Below are 14,179 nucleotides of genomic sequence, written 5' to 3' on the forward strand. Positions count from 1 at the left end.
ATCTCGGAAGGGCAGAGGTAAAATTATTTTTCCTCCTCTAGAACAGTAAATACTTACTAAGCACTCAGTATACACTAATGCTAAGTACTTTTCACATAATGTCTCATTAACTCACACAACCAAGGCCAAGACTAGGGTGAGCCTGGCAAGGCATCTAGGCCACAGAATGTAAGGAAATGCTCGCTCTCAGGGTTTGCAATGCTGACTGTGCACTTGCATGGCCCTGAGATTGAGTGCCTCCTTAAATCATTTCACAGCTTTATTGAGATAAAATTCATATGCCATACAATTCATCCATTTTAAATATACAATTCAGTGGTTTCTAGTATACTCGCAGGGTTGTGCCACCATTAAAATCAATTTTAGAATATTTCCGTCATCCTCAAAAAGCCTGTACCCATTAGCAGTCATTCTTTACTTCCCTCTAAACTCCTGAGCTCTAGGCAACCACTAATTTATGTTCTGTTTCTGTAGATTTGCCTATTCTAGACATTTTACATGAATAGAATCACACATTATGTGGTCATTCGTGTCCGGCTTCTTTCACTTACCATGGTATTTTCCAGGTTTATCCAGGTTGTAGCATCTTCAGTGTTTCATTCTTTATTTATTATTGAATGATACGCAATGGCACAGATATTCCACATTTTATTTATTCATTCAACAGTTGATGGACATTTGGATTATATCCACTTTTTAACTATTATAAATAATGCTGCTCTAAATACCTGTGTGAATATGTTTTCATTTTTCTTGTGTATATACCTAGGAATGAAATTGCTGTGTGAAAAGGTAACTCTACATTTAACATTTTGAGAAACTACCAGGTTATTTTCCAAAGTGGCTGTACCATTTTACGTTCCCACCAGCAGAGTTCCAAAGTTTTTGTATCCTCACCACACTTGTTATTTTTCATCTTTTTTTAAAAAAATAATTAATTTATTATTATAGTCACTCTACTGGATGTGAAATGCTGTCTCATTGTGGTTTTAACTTGCATTTTCCTAATGGAAAATGATGCTGAGCATCTTTTTGTGTGATTATTAGCCATTTTTATATCTTTTTTTGAGAAATGTCTATTTAAATATTTACCTCATTTTTAAAAATTTCACCTTTCTTGAGGTTTAATTGACAGATAAAAATTTAAGATATTTAAAATATTTCAAATGTATCTCACGGTGATTTGATATATGTATACATTGTGAAAGGATTCCTTCCACCTAGTTAATTAACATATCTATCACTTCACATATTTATCATTTTTTTGGGCCAATTTTTAATTGGGTTATTTGTTTTTTTATTGAATTGTAAGAGTTCTTTATACATTTTGGATACAAGTCCTATCTACAAATATTTTCTTCCATTGTATAGGTGTCTTTTCATTTTTTTTGATAGTGCCTTTTGAACCACAAGTTTTAATTTTGATGAAGTCCAGTTTATTTATTTCTGTCACTTTTGCTTTTGGTGTAAGGCTTTGCCGAACTCAAAGTCATGATTTACTGTTATGTTTTCTTCTAAGAGTTTTGTAGTTTTAGGGCTTATATTTAGGCTTATGATCCTTTGGAGTTAATTCCTATGTAACCTTAAATTTAGCAATCTGAATAACTCACTTGCTTCATCCTAGCACTGCCCTGCTTTCAACAACTCTCTGAAATAAATAATATTATTGTACCCGTTTACAAATGATTAAAATGAGACTGGAGTTGTTAAAAAATTTGTCCCATGTCACACAATCTGTACCCAGCTGTATTGCTGGTTTCTTGGTTTATATTGATGGCTTGTTGCATGAATAAATAACTCATAAAAAGTTAAATTCAAATTTTTGACATATTCTCCATTTACATAAAGAACTGTGAAAAATGATCTTAATTGGTCTTTCCTCAGAGATTTCCTCAGATTAAGTGAAGCTTCTAGAGAGCAGAAATGGAAACTATAAAATATTAAAGCCCTAGGGGGGCTACATTGAAAACTAATGCTTAATAATGAGATGCTGCAAATAACTTAGAGTTGGTTTATTCTCCAATTCAAAAAATATTTGTTCACATACTGTACAAAGTGCTGGTCAATAAGAGACTGAAAAAGGGAGAAACCAATCAAATCTGATTACTGCCTCTGACATATAGCATTTCTTGGAGTACACCATGTAGTGTAGTGGGTCTGCTGACATTGTAAATCCATCAGAAATAGAAAAAAGCTTGAAGTACAGACAGAGTAGGTGAGAACACTATGTTGCCCAGGAGATTTTATTTGGGGTTAAGGATTTGCCGTGGCAGTGCCATATGAGAGAGAGGACAAAGCAGATAAGGCTTATGAGAGTAGTAGTTTAACAAAATCATGTAGTACATTAATAATGAGACGCTGCAAATAACTTAGAGTTGGTTTATTCTGTGTAGTCAGTAATTTTAGATTATACCTTTTTGTTGCCAAGATACTGGGGTATCAAGTTCCAAGAAAAATGTATGAAAAGAAATCCATACTCAGACATAGTTTAGTGAAATGTTATAAACATCCACATATAGAGATGTATCTCAACAGTAAAACAAAAACAGAATCTGTACAAAAGAACAACAAAATCATGTTCACTACAGGGAAAAATAATGGACTTTCAAGTGTGAAGGAAACAGAAAAAAATTCCTAGCATACCACAAGCACTTAGTAAATATTTGTTAAGCAAATGTATGTTCTCTTATATGCAAGTTCTCAGAAAGTATGTACCCCAGTTTTCATTTATTTATGTTAAATTTTGTTTGTTTTTAGTTAAATTTATTGGAGTGACATTGGTTAATAAAATTATATAGGTTGAAATTCTATAATGCATCATCTGTACATTGAATTGTGTGTTCACCATCCAAAGTCAAATCTCCTTCCGTCACCATATAGTTGACCCTCTTTACCCTTTTCTATCTCTCCCCTCCTCCGACCCTCCAGTAACCACTGAACTTGTGTCAGTGTCTATGAGTTTTTGTTTGTTTGCTTGTCTTGTTTGTTCATTGCTTTCAGTTTTATATCCCAGATATGAGTGAAATCATGTGGTTCTCTGTTTCTTCTCTTTGACTTACTCTGCTTAGCATGATAATCTCAAGATTCATACATGTTTTTGCAAATGGCAGTATTTTATCTTTTATTATGGCTGAGTAACATTCCATTGTATATACCTACCGCATCTTCATTATGTAATCATCTATTGAAGGACACTTCGGTTATTACCGTATCTTGGCCACTGTGAATAATGCTGCAATAAACATAAGAGTGCATATATCTTAGAGATGTTTTCCAGTTTGGGGGGTAGATACCCAGAAGATGATTTGCTGGGTCATATGGTAATTCTACTCTTAATTTTGAGGAACCTCCATACTGTTTTCCATAGTGGCTGTACCAATTTACATTCCCACCAGCAGTGTATGAGGGTTCCTTTTCCCCCACATCCTGTACAACACTTGTTATTACTTGTCTTGCTGATAATAGCCATTCTAACAGATATGAGGTGGTATCTCCTTATGGTTTTGATTTGCTTAGTAGCTAGTGAAGTTGAGCATCTTTTTGTATATCTGTTGGATATTTGTATGTGTTTTGGGGAGTTTTTTAGCTTTATTGAGATATAATTGACATACCGCACTGTATAAGTTTAAGGTGTACAGTATAATGATCTGGCTTAAATATATTGTGAAGTGATTACCACAATAAGTTTAGTTAGTGTCTATCATCTCATATAGACACAAAGACAGAAACAAAAAAAAATGTCTTTTTTTTCTTTCTGATGAGAACTCTGTTAACAACTTTCATATACACCAAACAACAGAGTTAACTATAGACATCATGGGTCTTTTGTTTCTAAATCTCTGTGATCTTCTCAGCATACCAGGCAGCAACCTGTCAGGTCCACCAATTTAGGTTTTATATTCTACATTTCCCACCTTCTTTGTTATTCTAAGTTATTTGATGTTCACTATTAAATCAAAGAGAATGAAAACAATTTAGAAAATGTGATTATAAATGATAAAATGGAAAGTCAGTCTCATTACTTCATAGTCACAATGCATATGGAAAGTTTTGATGATGATGTTGATGAAACAAACCCTTATACATTAGGTTTTCCATAGTACAATAATAGGGAAAACATAACTGATATGGTTAGGACGTAAGAAGACTTTTTTTCAGAGTTGCTCAGCACAAATATTCAAGAGAGTATTTTAATTATGGTACAGGTTTCAAAATTATTTCACTTGTACCATTAAGAAAGATGTAAATCATTAAACATGATTAATGGAATCCACAAGATGCTCAAAAAAGAGCAACAACTCTGTTGACTGACATTTGTCTTAAATAAAAGGAAGTGTCTCTAATTGCAAACTCCAAATTAAAATGTCATCAGTGGCATTTATAAACATCAGTCCTGTCCTTTGTTTTCACTAATGCTAGTGCTTATTTACTCATTGACTTATGAAGACCTTAGAGAAATTAATTGGGAAGTATCCAAATGAGGAACTCTGGAAAGTCTCATGAAATCTCCTGCAGCAAACACAATGTCCTTTCAACCTGTGCTGACTAAACCGGAGTGGGACAGACACTTGCTGTCCTATCCCTAGTGTCTGCTGTGGGTCTCTCTAGAGTGGATGAAGGGTGAGATAGAGTCAGCGAATTTTTTCACACCACATCAAAATCACTGGCAATTCATCCAACTTTTAATTAGAAAACTAGTTAATTCAGTGTGAAAAAAATGGAAAAATTTTTTTTTGGTGTACCTGTTTGGGGCAGGCATTGTTTAGATAAAAATAAGTATTAGTTGGTTAATGTTTTATATGGAAAAGACACATATGTGACCAAATGAAAAATCGAAGAGCCCCCAAAGGTAGATGCTGTATATGTGATGACTTTTACATTCTAGCACATCATAGAGTAGGCACTTAAATATTTTTTGAATGAATGAAAACCACATGGGTCAGAGGACATTCTTAATAATGGAATATAGCTTTATAATTAGGGTTTATGTTCATAGCAGTTAGGCTCTGGAGTACCCTCTAACTGAATCCATACTGACCTCAGGGTCAGCACTGGCCTGATGTTGTGTGTGTCCTGGTCTCTTCTAGATCATTTGGCCAAGGGGTTAGATAGGGCCCTTTTGGAATAACTTCTGCCTGCTCTCAATTCCAGTGATAAACTTGAACAAAGTAGTGGAAATGAAAGCACAGAGTGCGAGTTGTGAAGATCTTTTTACAGGGACATTCCGGTAAATGTTAGAATTTTTTTATGGGGAGAATGTGGAGTAGGGAAAACTAGCAACAGTGCATTTAGGAACAATATACAAACAAGTTATTTTTCTTCCTTGACAAAATTTTAAAAAGGTAACTTATATAAAAGCAACTAACAAAGAGTCTGGCACATAGAGCAGGCACTTAATAAATGTTAGTTCTGTTTCTTTCCCTTCTTGACAAAGACAAAATATGCTTAGACTATCTTTTCAGTAACATCTTGGGTATTGTCTGTATGTATGAGTGTTTCGAGGAGAGGTAAGGAGAGAATGAGATAATTTTATTCTCAAAATATTTATATTTGAGAGTATATGTATGATATATGATATCTTATATATTATGTATTATTAAATATGTAATAATATATATTATGTTATATATTTATATATATTATACATATTTTGCATATATAATACAAAAATAATGTATTGGTATTAATTGCTGTGTCCTCCAGTACCATCCTCACAATCATTTCTAAACTTGCCTTGGTGATTAGCTGGACAAGCCATATGAAGCCCCTTACTACAAAAATTCAGATAGAAAGATATGATTCAGTGCTCAGACTTTGAGTTTCAAAGTAGACATTTCAAGCTTCTAGCAGTGACAACAGTTTTGGAAAAAAAAATAAAGGCAGGAGAGTGTTGAATTATAAGAGCCTGAATCTCCTAAACGTTGAGTAGGATATTGACCTAAATAGCCAAAATATCCAGTGGCATTGTGGACGTGATGATAAGTCAGAGTGAGTAAATAAAGATTACCCAACCAGGGGGACTGAGGAGCAGATTAGACAAAAATCAAGAGAAAGAGATGCTGGTGGGTGTCCCTCACTAAAGGACAGTTCCAAGACCATAGGGGAGACAGGTGATGGATGACAAGAGCTTCTTGTAAGTGCAGAGATTTGAAAACAGACCTGGAACTCTACAAAGGGGGGTATGACCTGAGTCCTATGTCACCAAGATGTAGAAGCAATGGAGCACCCCACTTCTCCCAGGCCTCCTTGACACCAAGAAGGTACAAATACTAGCAAGCGTGGATAGGGTGTCCCCCTCTGGGGGAAGGACGTGATGATACCCCATTGGACCGTAAGGGCTGCCTTTCCTCAGCACATGCCTCCCAAGACAGATGACCACGACTGAGCCTCAAACCCAACCCTCTCCCAGCACCACTACAAACAATCCATGATGCTATCTCATCTTCCAGCATTTCAAATTTACTTCAGGAAAAAGAGGGCTAAGGGAGAAAATTCTTACCTGGCAAGGTTTACCACCAGGGGAAATAAGGCCATGAAATAGAAACTTATGAAATAATAAAGAAGAGTGTGTTTCTTACACATCTGAGTATACATAGTTTGAAAAATATATACAAATATGGGAATAAGCAACTAAGTATGGTTTAGATAGCTGAAATGGCTCTGAGTTACATGGCCTGGGGGGTACATTTGAGAATGGAGGAGAAAATTAGAAAATTTTTTCTTCTTCAGTACCTGAAAATGAGTCAAGATGGACAAATGTAGGACAGGAAGGTGGGCTACTTTAAAGGGTTCCTGCCCATTTAAAAACACCGTGTAGGTTAAATTATTCATGTCTGCAAACGAGAAATAGTTCATTGGTTACCATACCAGCGCCTGTATACAGACTTTACTGTTATGCTCTTTAGTTCTCTTGTAATTTAATGAACACCTTACTAGACACTGATATTTTAATATACTTCAGTCAGTATAATCAAATTGATTCAACTGTAATTATTAATCTATTAAAATATTTGTTTATAAAAAGCTACCAAAAGACAAAACACTAAATGAATATGGCTAGAATAACACAACCAAGTTTACAAAAACTCACTTTATTTCTGCTGAGTTGCATTCTTTGTTTCTGAAAGATCTAGAGTTTTTAATCCCCTTCTCCTTTTTCTCTCTCCCTGTTTTTCCTTCCTACTCTGCATATTCTATTTGCAGTCTCTACTTCTCCAGAAACAAAGTCTGGCTCTTTTTTAAAACAAGAGAACAATTTTTACAATCTCAGCGGCTATGTTCCAACTCACATATATCAAATAGCTCTCTTCACCATGTCTCGTAAAGATAAAATAGGCCTGAGTGCTGTAGAATTCCTCTACTGAATCCAATATGCCTCCTCACATTTGACCTGAAAATATGTTTCTTATCCTTTGTATTAAAAACAGAGGTTCACCGATAGTGCCCCAGCTCGTTCTTAGTATTAAGTTGAAACTACTGGTGTTTCAGGCAGGAAGCACAGCTGACGTGGGGTCTCAGGGCAGAGCTCACAAGAATGTTTCACTTGATTTTCTCCCTCCTCCTATCCTACCCCACTACAAACAACGATGAAGGAAAACCACAATGGAAGATTAACATCTTTCAAAGGCCATGGAATTTCATCAAGTTAAATATTTAGTATTTTCTTCCTTTTGAATTGATTTCTTCATTTCCATGCAAGCATAAATTTCATTCTTGCCCTTTATGTAACAATTTGAGCAAAAATAAATCACTCTCAATTTGTCAGATGATTTCTTCAGAGGTGGTATGTTTTGGTGGGAACAGCCTGGGATAAGAGAGGGATCAAAGTTCTGCATCCAGTGTCACTACTTATGAGATCTGGGGGCAAATTCCACTGTATATTAGTTTTCTCAGGCTGAAATAACAAAATACCATAGACTGGGTGGCTTAAACAACAAAAATTAATTTTTTCACAATTCTGAAGGCTGGGACGTGTAAGATCAGGTTGCTAAGTGCTGGGTTCTGGTGAAACCCCTCTCAGCTTTACTATGCTCCTGTGGTGGAAAGAGAAAGGTCTCTCTCACTTCCTCTTATAAAGCCACCAATCCTATCAGATTAGGACTCCACCCTTATGACCTCATTACACCATAATTACCTCGTAAAAGCCCTATCTTTACATACAGTCACATTGGGGATTAAGGTTTCAACATACGAATTGGGGGGGAAAGGGAGTACACAATTCAGTCCATAACCCCTTATATCTTGGTTTCTTAAACTAAAATAAGGTTAATAATATCTAATTTACCTAGCTCAAAGGGTAAAGATCTAATGAGATAATCAATGTATATGAAAGTATTTTTCAAATTGTAAAATCCTATACAAATGGAAGATATTGATTAATAAAAACAATATTATTGAAGAAAAATACCATAAATAGAAAGGTCAATATATTTCGGACATCTGAGTTGTATACAGACTGAAAAATCCCTTACCTATCTACCTCAGTATAGGCAAATTGGGACAGCAATTGTCCTAAAGTAGATTACGTAGTGAATGTGTAATCATCTTAACAGATAATGAAACATTTGTTCTTGTCTAGCAAATAGCTTCAGGAAACCTAATAATTACATCCTGCACCCCTACTAAATTTCATTCCACATGTGAACATCAAATCACTTTTCAAAAAATATTTAAATATCACTAATAACCCTAGTCAACAAATCTGAAGACCTTCCACAGCAGACCTACACTTGCATTAAGTGTCTGATTTATGTAAATCATACCAAAAACTTAAAAGCTTTGTTATTTTAATCTCCTTAATTATTTATTATTAACCAGTACTGTGTAAAATAAGGGAAAAATATTATCCCAGCATGAAGACTTATAATTTAATCAGAAGATCTAACAATTCAAATGTAAGAACATAGGTTTGAAAGATGGCCATTAGACTTTCTAGCTTTGCTTCTTTGGGATGTCAGCTATTTTTAGAGCTGTTTCACCACAGTGTCTTCAGCAACTATCACTGACTGTCACGCAAGACATGTGCTACTTTTGAAAAGCTATACTAAGATTGACTTCCTGTTTCTGTGTTAGTCCGTAAGGTAATAGAGGACAGATATTATTCTCAAAGGAACCCAAGGGACTAATTCGTCCACACACATGGGGTATTTTGATCTCTCCTTCTGTAGAGACAATGAATCATCATAATCATCATCATCACCATCATCTATCAAAAACAGTCGTTCTTAAGCTGGAATTCAGGAATGGCTTCATGGGATTTGTAAAGTCCATGTAAGTCGGTAGTTTTCAATGGACTCTCAAAAGGTTTGTGACCTAAAAAGATTTAAAGTCACAGAAATAAATGTTAGTTAAGTCATACATGTTTTCTTCCTCATAGGACTTTCTTTAATGCTTTATGTTGTTAATAGTAAGGCTTTTAAAAAATGCCATAGCATACTCTTATTATATGTAAGCCGCTATGCTTAATGCCATGGAGAATATAAACATGAATAAAGCATGTGGTCGCTACACACTCAGGATCATACAGCAGAGTTGAGAAATTTGTACAAACAACAAGCCAGACAAAGTAGACAGTGATAAAGACAATAGAGCAGGCATTAAGGAATTCTTAAAGAAATGGTTGAAAGCATTAAGACTCCATGAAGGAAGTTGTATTAGATTAAGCTTTGAAAAATAAGGGATGTCACCAGGTGTAGTTTGGGCAATAGCGCTCTAAACAAGAAGAGTAGTATAAGAAAATGTGGAGGAGGAAACTCATGAGGCATATTTAGAGCATGGGTTTGGGGAAAATAGCATAGTAAGTTATTAAATTTGGATCATAGAGTATCTTAAAATGCCATATTAGAAGGGAGAAAAGAAAAAAATATCTGTAGCAATAGTCCAGATCAAAAAGGAATAAAGTCCAAAGTTAGACATTATCCTTGGGAGAGGACGCTAGTGTAGAGATGCATTTTTGTATGCAGTTTCCAGCATTATATATGTTAGAGGAGTGTGAGGCAGGGAAGGAGTCCAGGAAAACGTGATGTCTAAAGATGTGTGAGACATTGCATTGCTATTAGAGGACATTGCATTGCTAGTATTGTTTTTACAGAGGAAATTGAATTTGATCATAGGTATAAAACGATCAGCTTTTGATAATTAACCGTTATCTATAATAACCCCAGTAGACTGATAAATTAACCTTTTCACAGTAGGTGTGATGTAAGTTCTTTTGCTGTTTAGAAAGCAAGAAGACATTGGTTCTAATTTTCTCTTCCAGGACTTGAGAAGCTACATACCCAAACACAATGTGAAGCTTTATTCTTCACCAAAATCCGTGATGGTCAACCAATATTGGTGCAGTAGAAGAAGAAGAAGGTGCAGGTGATAGCAATGCTTGAAGTCAATGATCTATGGCGGCTCAGCCAAGGGCCAAGGTGGGTTTGTTAGTATCTCAAAGAAGGGAGAGTTAATGATTAAGAAGCTTATGAACTTGTTGGGCGAGAATGTGTGAGAGAGGGAAGAAAAGCAGAGGAAGGTCCTTTAGGGGTGTGTACCTCACAGAGGAAGGTGGAAGATTAGGAACAATAATAGGGCACTGAGAAAATATCAGAGAGGATAGGGGAGAACCAAGAGAGAATAAACTCCCAGCAGCCGAAGTATAAGAAAAAAATGGTGGTTAACAGTGTGGGCAATATTGAGAGAGACTGAGAAGCATGTGGTCCAAGAAGAGGCCATTGGATTTGAGATTCGTACTTTGCTCAAGACCTCAAAGAAAGCACTTTTAGTAGCATGATGGGATGGAGGCCCACATTTAAAGGAACTAAAGGGGCACCCCAGCTGACAATGTGAAGAAGAGGGTGTTGCCCATACACAGGAGGGGTGTGGGGGTGCTTGCTCACTTGAGAGTGCCAGAGGTAAGTATTCAGGGGAAGAGAAGGAGACAAGGAAGCATTGAAGATGTGAGGGGTAGGGGTGGCGAGAGGGAGGGAGGGAGGGAGGGGGGGAGAGAGAGAGAGAGAGAGAGAGAGAGAGAGAGAGAGAGAGAGAGAGAGAGAGAGAGAGAATGAGAGAGAAATTCTTGGGTATAAAGATGGATATAAATATCATGATAAATTATATTTATTTTCCTTGTAAAATGTATTCTTCCATAAAGAGAGTAAGCCTAGCACTAGAAACTTAAAGGGATAGGAAGACTCAGAATAGCTACTAAATATTTCATAGCACAAAGAATAAAATAATTCCCAAGCAGCAGTGAGGATTAGCTGAGCTAAGAGAGTGTGGATTTGCAGTGTTCCAAATTATCCCAGTGCCTTGATTTCCTCTGGCCTTGCTCAGCAGCCAGGAAGCCAGAGCAAAAGCAGGCAGAGGGAGTGATCCTGAGCTGGGGATTAACATGGGAAATTTGGCACAAGGTCAAGCAGAGTGAGGGCAATTGTGTCCAACTGGATAGAAATTAACATAACGCCAGAGTGTGCATTCATTGTTTCATGTTGATTGGTTTTGTGTCCTGATCTTGCCTGTAAACTTCTGCAGATGGTGTAGCACAGAGGTTAAGAGCACAGGCTATGGAGTTAGGACAGAACTGGTTGAGAATTGTAATTCTGAGAGACTTATAAAGAGTGGGTTTCTATAATGAAGCAACCCAGATGCTAGGAGGTGGGAATTCTGGATACCCATGATTTTGGATACTAATTTGCTTGTTGTCTGCTGCCATGAACAAATTAGTTTCATAACATTTAAAATAAGATAAAAGCAATACAATTGTTATAAGAGCTTATTAATATATCTGAGAAGCATGTCATAAATCTAAGGTAGCATGGCAGTTAGTTCCTTTATTTAAAACATACAAATTTTACTGTTGAAAGTCTAAATATAGATATTTGTCTGTCAATAACTAATGAACCATTAAAATTCAATTCATTGAAATTTAAAAATTCTTCATGTGTTTTGATCAGTGCTACAACAGAACTGCTGTGTCTTTTGAATATTGATTATCTAACATATCAAGGGGAAAAAATTACAATCCCTTCCAAACCTATGTTTCAGTCTGAATGACTCTATTATACATACTCTATTATATATTTAATTAAAAATATATATAATTTCTCTTTGTTCAAGGACTGTATTCATAATCTGTGTTTTGATGTTTTACTCCCCTAAAGGTAAAAATTAATAGGCAATAAAATTGAGGGCAAAGAGGTCAATGTCTAATTTATTGAGGGAATGACATTCCTTCCAGGAGAGTAATTTACATCAGAGGCCACTAACCTCAACATTAGATATTAAATAAATAAAAATAATTAATTAAAAACAAAAACAAATCTCACCCTGCCCCCCCAATAAATTATAGCAACCTATGATGAATCTGAAAGAGAACAAAGGCCCATCAATACCTTATGTCAGAAACAATAAAATAATAAATTTTTCTTATTTCTAAAAAGTTCTTCATTTTTTAAAATTGTTCCTTTTTTCTTTTTAAAAATAGTGTTATTGAGGTATATTTATATACAATAAAATGTAGCTATTTTAAGGATATAGTTTGATAAGTTTTGACAAATGTATGTAGTCATGTAACCACCATCACAGTCTAGATAAAGAATATTTCCATCACACTAAAATGTCCCTAATCTATTTGCAGCTAATTCCCCACCCACCCTCTGCCTGAAGCAATGTCTCTTCTGCTTTCCGACAGTCTAGATTGGTTTTGCCTGCTCTAGAATTTCATATAAAGGGAATCATACAGGATGTACTCTTTTTTTCCTAGCTTCTCTCATGAGGCATAATGCTATTACATTGATCAGTAATTTGTTCTTTTTTTTATTGCTATACTTATTGCACACTATGGTTATACAGAAACTTCTTTATCATTCACTTGTTTGGCGAACATTTGAGTCCAAGTCTTGGTGAACACATATTTTCTTTTCTCTTGGTTAAGTTCCTAAGAGTGGGGTTACTTGGACATATGGTAAGTGTATGTATAACTTTATAAGAAAGAGCCAAGCAGTTCTCCAAAGTAATTGTGCCATTGTTAGAGTCCAGCAATATAGGAAAGTTCCAGTTGCTCTACATTTTTGCTAGTGTCATTAATGATGCTCTACTCCTCGTGTTTTGTGTTTTTTTCTTTTTTAGTTTGAGTTCATTTCTTGCAATCTTGTTTGTAGGAATTCTTTTTTTTTTAATTCTCCATAAGCTAAAATTTATTGAGCCCTTACTCTGTTAGACACTTTTGAACACTTTAACTATATTGCTTCATTTGAAGTTCATAACAACATTAAGAGGTATGAGTTCCAGCCTTACAGTGGAAATGCCTAGGCACAGAGAAGATAAAATACTCAGTTAAGATTGTGGAACAAGTTAATAAGTGATAGAATCAAGATTTACACGTAGGCTGTCTGGCTCCAGAGTCTACACTCTAAACCATGATCCCAGTGAACAGAAATTGCATTTTGACTAAAATATAAACAACCTCCTGATTTTTTTCTTTACATAAAGTACATAATTTTGTTGGTTAACACCACCATGTTCTTGCTTATGCTCCTGTCCCTCTACTGTTTCTTTTGTAGGAATTCTTTAGGACATATTTTGAAGAAAGGATTCTCCAGAGAGGGTCTGTTTGTTCTTCTTCTAGTTGTACTAGAATGAAAATCAAATATCTCTGCATTAGAAATCTCTAGATGATTCAGTTTTTGTTGTTTTTGAGGCCTATCTGTACATAATTTCCTGAATTTTTGAGCTCTTCCAAGAGCTCTTCTTCATGTACCAATGTCATTGTCTTTATTTATTACAACTAAGAGAACGTAAGAAAATGTCCTGAATTATAAGCAGCTGTACTCTGCCAGAACATAAATCTAGAGGTTCTTCCTTAATCTGTTATATGATATTGGGACCTCCACTTTATTTGAAAGACACAAGTCCACCTTCCAGTGCCCTTACAATTATTTTGTTGCAAATCCAACAAACCCTGGCATTCGTCTCACAGATTGGTGCTATCCTCCAAATGGCTAGTTCAAGAGCCAATCACACAGTAAGTCATAGAAATAGAAGAAATGGATATGGTAGGCCCATATTAGCCCACACATGCAGAATTAGTTATGGAAATGCAGCAATAGCCAACTCACAGTGTCAATTTCTGGTTATATGAAAATTGGGGAAATTTCTTCCTCTGTTAAGCAAATGTAGTACATAATGTACTATATAA

This window comes from Rhinolophus sinicus, chromosome 14, assembly GCF_057876585.1.
Source record: "Rhinolophus sinicus isolate RSI-liver-muscle chromosome 14, RSI-T2T, whole genome shotgun sequence".
Lineage (NCBI taxonomy): Eukaryota > Metazoa > Chordata > Mammalia > Chiroptera > Rhinolophidae > Rhinolophus > Rhinolophus sinicus.